This window comes from Macrobrachium rosenbergii, chromosome 4 (genome assembly GCF_040412425.1).
Source record: "Macrobrachium rosenbergii isolate ZJJX-2024 chromosome 4, ASM4041242v1, whole genome shotgun sequence".
Lineage (NCBI taxonomy): Eukaryota > Metazoa > Arthropoda > Malacostraca > Decapoda > Palaemonidae > Macrobrachium > Macrobrachium rosenbergii.
Window position 1 is genome coordinate 22,557,501 of NC_089744.1, and position 7,500 is coordinate 22,565,000.

The 7,500-nt window shown below is 40.7% G+C and overlaps 1 protein-coding gene across 1 annotated transcript in view; it reads left to right on the forward strand.

The window, feature by feature from the left end:
* LOC136831259 (serine/threonine-protein kinase PLK1-like) overlaps window positions 1-7,500 on the forward strand; it is a 457,722-nt gene that overhangs the window by 423,224 nt on the left and 26,998 nt on the right. The window lies entirely within an intron of this gene.

Sequence of the window (7,500 nt, forward strand, 5' to 3'; positions counted from 1 at the left end):
TTCTGGTAACGGAAAATATAGACCAAATAATTCAGGTGACGGAAAACAGACCAAACAATCCCCCCGAATTTCCTTATGGTAAAACGATGCACAGGAATTTTAAACTGCCGAACTCATTTAACAACAGGACACTTTCCCCACGAGCCGAATGTCCTTCGGCTCAGCTTTTATACCTCGATTTATGGGATTGACACTTTAGGATCGGCACCCCCCTGGCACTGTCAGATGCGATTGGATCGGCCAAGGAAAGTGTATAGGGTTATAGCTGAGAGGGGAGGAAGGGACAGGACGCGAGATTCTTCGGGCAGGACTTCCCGTGGAGTTTTGGGTTCCCTTCGTTTGCATATCTCGAGAGGGAGGAATGTAGGTGGGTGTAAAAGGATATACTGTATGTAATGTTTTTTTTTTTACTGAGTTTTTTTTTTTTTTTTTTTTTTTTTTTGCCTTTTAACTGACATTTGGGTTTCCTGAGGGCTATCTTTCAAAGGCATTATTCTCCTCTCTCTCTCTCTCTCTCTCTCTCTCTCTCTCTCTCTCTCTCTCTCTCTCTCTCTCTCTCTCTCTCTCTTGTACCCTCCACACACACACACACACACACACACACACACACACACACACACACAATAAGGCGAATCATCATTAATAAGTTTAGAGGAATTGTAAACAACAGGGAATGTGTATCGTGGTTTTCAGGGCATAATCTATCTGGATATCTTTGCCACAGATTTGCTGTTAATGGGTATTCGGTCGTACTTACCTCGACCCTTCGTTACAGCGAATAGTATCTCAGGAACAGGATTATACGATGTTATAACTGTATGCAAATTGAGTTAATTATCATGGAATCAGTATCTGATAAAAGACGCGTGGGCGGGTTTTGAGGAAGGGAGACATTTTCGGAGGACTACCGACGAACAAGAGGAACCAGGGCATGGAATGTAACAGAGGCGCGTCACGAAGTTCCTAGGGCAGCTTTAGCTTTAGCCCGAGAGGTCAAAGAGTTGGCAAGAGACGAGACTCGTTTTCAAAGATGTAATTGAGTCATGTATCCATTAACAGCTTGAAGTTGGTGCAAAAGAGGAGAGGCATTAGGTGGTCTAGTTTGTAACAAGAATGTCATTATCGTTTAAAAATTGATATCTGCTGAGGGAGACTTAAGTAAGAATGGCTTGTTTCATGTGTGTTCTCGACCTTCCCTTGTGTATTGTGTACCGTGCACCGTCCTCTGGTTATATATACACAGCTCTGTCTCATTAGCATACAAGCGTGGTGACGTAGCGGTGTAGTTAAGCAGCAGACCCGTTACCAAAGTTCACGAAGAGGGGCGGACGTCGCCTTTGATGGCTCTAATGAGCCTGCTGATTGACAGACGTATCGGAAAGACAACGCTGGATCGTGTGATAAGTCGCGAATAATTGGTTCTCACATCCGCGTGCGTTAACAACTTGCTTTGGGACTTAGATGTAGAGCGTGGACTTTCTCAGATGCTCAGATAGCTTTTAATTAGAGGGAAAAGAAGAGGTTTAGGTATTGTTACGAAAGGTCGTATTTCCATCATGTCCCATCTGTAGAAAAGTCTGTGGAAATCGTATTATGTGTGGAACCAGAAGTATTTGGTAATTATTGATGCGAATGCTTCTTAACAGAATTTATCGCAAGGACGTAGGAAAAATTAGACAATGTTGTACGAGGAGGGAGACATTAAACTGATGCCCCTTTTGACTCGTCTTCTCTACAAACGGAAGGAAACTCTAGATTGGGGTGGTGGGTGAATTTGGTTTTTCAAAGGCCATACGGAACTTAGATACTTCGAAATACAAAGAATATGTTGAACATTGTCGATTGATAGTGTTCTCTTATCTGTAGATAGGTGGGTGAATTTTGGTTTTTCAAAGGCCGTACGGAACTCAGATACATTGTTAAATGATATTGTTCTCTTAAGTGATGCTTGCTTATTAACAGTAACTTTATAATATATCTTTGAAAGCGCACCGTTTCTCGGGAGAGATTATATACATATATTTTTCCACGGATATCCTTAAGTTGAAATATCACTGTAAAAGGGTACTTTTTCACGCACATTATTCCGGGTAATTAACTCCAGGTATCCAAACTACCTCCAGGTATCCACGCACACCAAACAGCTTATGCTTGTATTTGGATTCCCATTGCGTTCCTCTCCCGTTTGCTTTCGCTATCCCCAGTACGATCTGTTAAAGTCTGTATCAGGGTCAAAGGATATGAAGACGCCCAGTACATTACAAAGGCAATTCTTGGGTGAACTTTGACGGATGACCTTCTGTGTTGTGTTGTGGTGGTGGAGGAGGAGTCACCAGGGGAACCATATATGTTCGGGAGTTGTATGGAAATGGAAATTAGATGGGAAATGAAAGGCTGTAGCGTTAGGAGCCATTTCGGAGATTGCCCCCCCCCCTCTCTCTCTCTCTCTCTCTCTCTCTCTCTCTCTCTCTCTCTCTCTCTCTCTCTAGTTTTTAAAAATTTCTTTGTAGACAGAACACTTGATTTATTCAAATACAAACATAAGAGACTCTCTCTCTCTCTCTCTCTCTCTCTCTCTCTCTCTCTCTCTCTCTCTCTCTCTCTCTCTCTCTCTCTCTCTCTCACGATAGTTTTCTGAATTTCTTTGTAGACCGAACATGTGATTTATTCCAATACAAATATAAGCCTTTTAGTATACGTGGATACTTGGATCTAATCACCTAGAATAGAGTGAAACAGAACCCATTTACGGAGTAATATATCAACTGGAAGAAATCCGTGAAAAAAAATATATGTTAAAATCCTTTCTGAAAACGGGGCACTTTCAAAGATATACGATGAAGAAGACTAATGTCAATCGTAATTATCGTCGAAAACTTTAGGATTCGTAATTTCTCTCGAGTGTTGAACACGACTCTATATTTTACGGTTATTAGATAAACGGATCGAAGGTTTCACACACACAAACACACACACACACACACACACACACACACACACACACACACACATATATATATATATATATATATATATATAAATAAGTGCCTGTTTTTTAATGATTTTCCAGTGTATATGTGGTCCTATATGATCAACGCGTTTGACGTAATACCTTTACGTTTCAGTAATTCGTCATATCAGTAGCATGTAAAGAACTCTTCAATCTGCACCATAGGCCATCAGTTTTTTTATACGATTTTAATAATCGCAGTGAAATTGTCATCGTTTACATTAGCCATAATGAAACTGTATATTAGTAAATGATGAACTGTTGAATTTTTCTCAAATTGGTTTGGTTTGCCTGCTTGCTTGCTTGCTTGCTTTTTTTTAAAGTAAAAGTATGCTTCCATATTTAGGCTACGACTCAATACTATATACTAACCACCAGGTGCTTGATTCCTCGTTGAGGTTAACGGAAGAACAGTTGAATCGATATTGGACTCTTACATATGAGATTGGTAACCAGTGAGCCATAGGATGCACATGCACACACACACACATACGTAGCGCACAGCGCTGTACAGTCAGACACAAAAGTCCGCCGACCTTCACTTGTATAGTTCAACCTAACGTGCATTACTGTAAAAGTTCGCAGTATGGGTCGTGTACTTATAAATATTATTATGTCATTTTAGTGTTTTTGTTATGAAACGTCAGTACCTAGGTACTGTCGAGTAGTAGGCTCGGTAGTACCCAGCAAAAGGACATTTCAGGTTGCATAATTAAACTTTTTAGATTGTCTAGTTAACTATGGATATGAAATAATGTGAAGATCTCTCTCTCTCTCTCTCTCTCTCTCTCTCTCTCTCTCTCTCTCTCTCACGGAGCTGCCCATGGGGCAAGCGGTTCTGTTTATGCATCCTGAGGGTTCTTGGGTGTACGATTCCCGCCCATGGCAAATACCGGGCGAAGGAGAACTGCTCCGCTTAAAGACGAAGCTTGCACTCGCTTCATATTTATCCTCGCTGATAAGCTCAGAAGAGATCGTGTACTTCCTGCGTATGAAAATATTTGTTCCATGTTGCATAGTAAACATGAGGTTATATCTTTCGTTCTTGATATAATAAAGCAAGACCTCTCTCTCTCTCTCTCTCTCTCTCTCTCTCTCTCTCTCTCTCTCTCTCTCTCTCTCTCTCTCTCTCGCTCGCTTGGGTTCATGTTGCATAAAGCGACACAACGTAAGGTTATGTCTTTTAATTTTTGCATAATAAAGCAAGACCTCTCTCTCTCTCTCTCTCTCTCTCTCTCTCTCTCTCTCTCTCTCTCTCTCTCTCTCTCTCTCTCTCTCTCTCTCTCTGTGGTGCTTGAGTTCATGTTGCATAAAACGGCACAGTTATTTAGGCATGAGGTTGTGTCTTTCACTGTTGGCATAATATAGCATGACCCCCTGCGCGGTCTCTCTCTCTCTCTCTCTTTCTCTCTCTCTCTCTCTCTCTCTCTCTCTCTCTCTCTCTCTCTCTCTCTCTCTCTCTCTCTCAATGAATTGTGTAAACAGCACGAGGAGGGTGCTATAGGTTTAAGCTTTAGAACTGAAAAGACGTCTAGAAGCCTTTCAGAAGACTTTCCCTCTCCCCTCATAATTCCGAATGTTACTGTCAAGGGGAAAAAATACGGAAGTTGATTTTACATTGTTCACAATTCCCCTCATTCCAGTACGTTGTATTGTACCATTACCCACGATAATAATGCGCATGCACTTTAATGCTCACAGATGCCATTATCATTGCTGAAATGAAAACAGAAGATATATTTTTCTCGGGAGGCCTTTGTTTGCGGAGTACACTTCGGAAAAAATTAGAGGAGGAGACGAAGAATAGAGTCAGCCCTCTAGCTCGCTCCTCAAGAACTGCCAGGGCGAAAAAGTCCTTTGTAATAGTTTTGAAAGGCGTGTTCACATATAATTAGAAGGAGGGAGAAATTGAATGGAAGGGTAATTTGTTAGGGAGAGGACGCTAGTACAGGTTTTGTGCAGAGAAATGGAAGTAGCGAGAAGGGAAATAGGTTTTTGGAAGACTTGAAACACACACACATGCACACGGGAAAATGTTGCGACGGGTAGGTAGGTTTTTGGAAGACTTGAAAACCACACATACACACGAGAAAATGTTGCGTCGGGTAGGTATGGGGAGAGTAAGATTAAAACTAAAAAGAAAAACACACACACACACACACTCGACCATGTTGTCATAGAAATGGGGAGAGTAAGGTCAAAACAAACACACACACACACACACACACAGGAAAATGCTGTGATGTATAGAAACGTGGAGAGTCGGATTTAAAAATAAAAAAAAAAAATGAACAGAAAAAGGTGTCGAACGGTGAGGAGAGGTCGTGATCATCTTGAGAGGGGAAGGTAGAGATGTTTCTTCCTGCCTCCTGCCACTTTGCTCTCCCTCGGAACCGACCCCTTTGAACTGTCTAATTATAAATAACCTCCCCACATCACTGTCTCCCATTCATCACTCACGCCCTTCTCATCACTACCGTCTTCTCTCTCTCTCTCTCTCTCTCTCTCTCTCTCTCTCTCTCTCTCTCTCTCTCTCTTCTCAGTCCCCTGCAAGAGATGCCTCCCCTTTAAAAAATGACTAGCAGATAGGAGCATGGAAGTTGTATACTTTAATTTCACGCGTTTTCTTCTATGATCAGTATATGTTGCTTTATTAAATTCTCCTTTGTTTTGATCAAAATATCTAGTGCTTACACATGCATCAAGAAAATCCTGTCAATTTTCCTGACAGGATTTAGGATTGCTGTATACTACTCTGGTTTTCTTTGTCACGAATTAGCCTCTCGTGAAAGTTCCTCGAGTTGAAAATATTCGTTTGCAGAACGACGATATATATATATATATATATATATATATATATATATATATATATATATATATATATATATATATATATATATATATATATATATATATATATATATATATATATATATCTTAGTTTAACCAGATCACTGAGCTGGTTAACAGTTCTCCTAGGGCTGGCCCGAAGGATTAAATTTATTTTACGCGGCTAAGAACCAACTGGTTACCTAGCAACGGGACCTACAGCTTATTGTGGAATCCGAACCACATTATGACGAGAAATGAATTTCTATCCCCAGAAATAAATTCTTCTAATTCTTCAAAACAAAACAAAAAACAAAAAAAGCAAAAAAACAAAACGAATTCCGAAATGCGTGAGAGCGTTGTTCAACTTGTTGCTTGTTTGTAAATTCCATTTAACTTGTTGGTCAAGTTGAAATGTACTTAATTGAAATGTTTGTTGGCTGACGGCATTCCTCTTTTCCAAGGGACGGGAAAGTAGGCAATGTAATTGTTGTCGTCAGTAATGTACAGATGTTGTAGGCCTTATTTTTCGTCTTTGGTGGCTTATTAATAAAATTCTGGCTGTTCCTATTGTTATAATACACATTCGTATGTTTTTGAATAACTGAAGCGTGCAAGGTGAGGTGTACAAGTTTCTTGATGATTGTCAATTTAGATTTCTTCAAACTCTTTCTAATCTGATCTCCCAATCTGTATGGCGATACCTGAAATTCACATCTTACGGAAATCACTTTACTCTTAAGCAACGCCTTTGAATATTTTTTTCTGCATCACCCCCTCGCCTTTTCATTATGCTATATTTTGTCTCATCCACCTGTTTATTTTTCTCCCCTGTTCTATGTTCGTATTTTTTTACTTCTTATTTTTTCCTCAGAAATGTCATTTTTTTTCTTACCCGCTCCCTCCCTCAGCCTTCATGACAAGGTTCGCTCGTTGGTGGGTATCATATCCCCCAAACTTATTTTTCAATCTCCACTTCCTCTCCTGGCTGACGTTCTCCTTGACAGCTTCAGTATGGTAATTTAACAACCTCGCCACTTTGTTTGTTGTTCGTTCTATCAAACCGATGCCGAATGTTACTGTCCGTTTGAAGATAGCCTCGAAGAACGATATATGAACTTCGTGCCGACTGAGATCTAACCCTGAAGACTTAATATGGGGTGTCTAAGAGAAAAATATATTTGTTGTGAGATTTGGTTGAAGTCTCTCTCTCTCTCTCTCTCTCTCTCTCTCTCTCTCTCTCTCTCTCTCTCTCTCTCTCTCTCTCTCTCTCTCCTTTGAAGTAGTCTCCTGCTCGCATTATGCGAGGGAGTTCGGTCAAAAGCCGTTCTGCCTACGCTAGACCAACATCATAATATCGCCCCTTCCCCAATTCCTTTAGGGAACTCCGTCTACATTTTCTGTGGGGAAACTGTGATATTCACTCACGTGTGTGAGATTACGTGCCAATTTCCGCCGCTGCCTTCTCCTCCTCCTCCTCCTCCTCTTACCATTTTGTGTGGACTCCTAACAGAATTCAGAAATGGCTTCCTCTTTTGCGGCTTTGCGAAAATTTCAAAAATAGTAACTTCATTTTCGTGGTGACTTGGACCCTTTTACCGTTAGCTGGTTTTTAAGGCTTATGTTGTTGGCCTCCCTGCTTTATCACTCGATGGAGATTC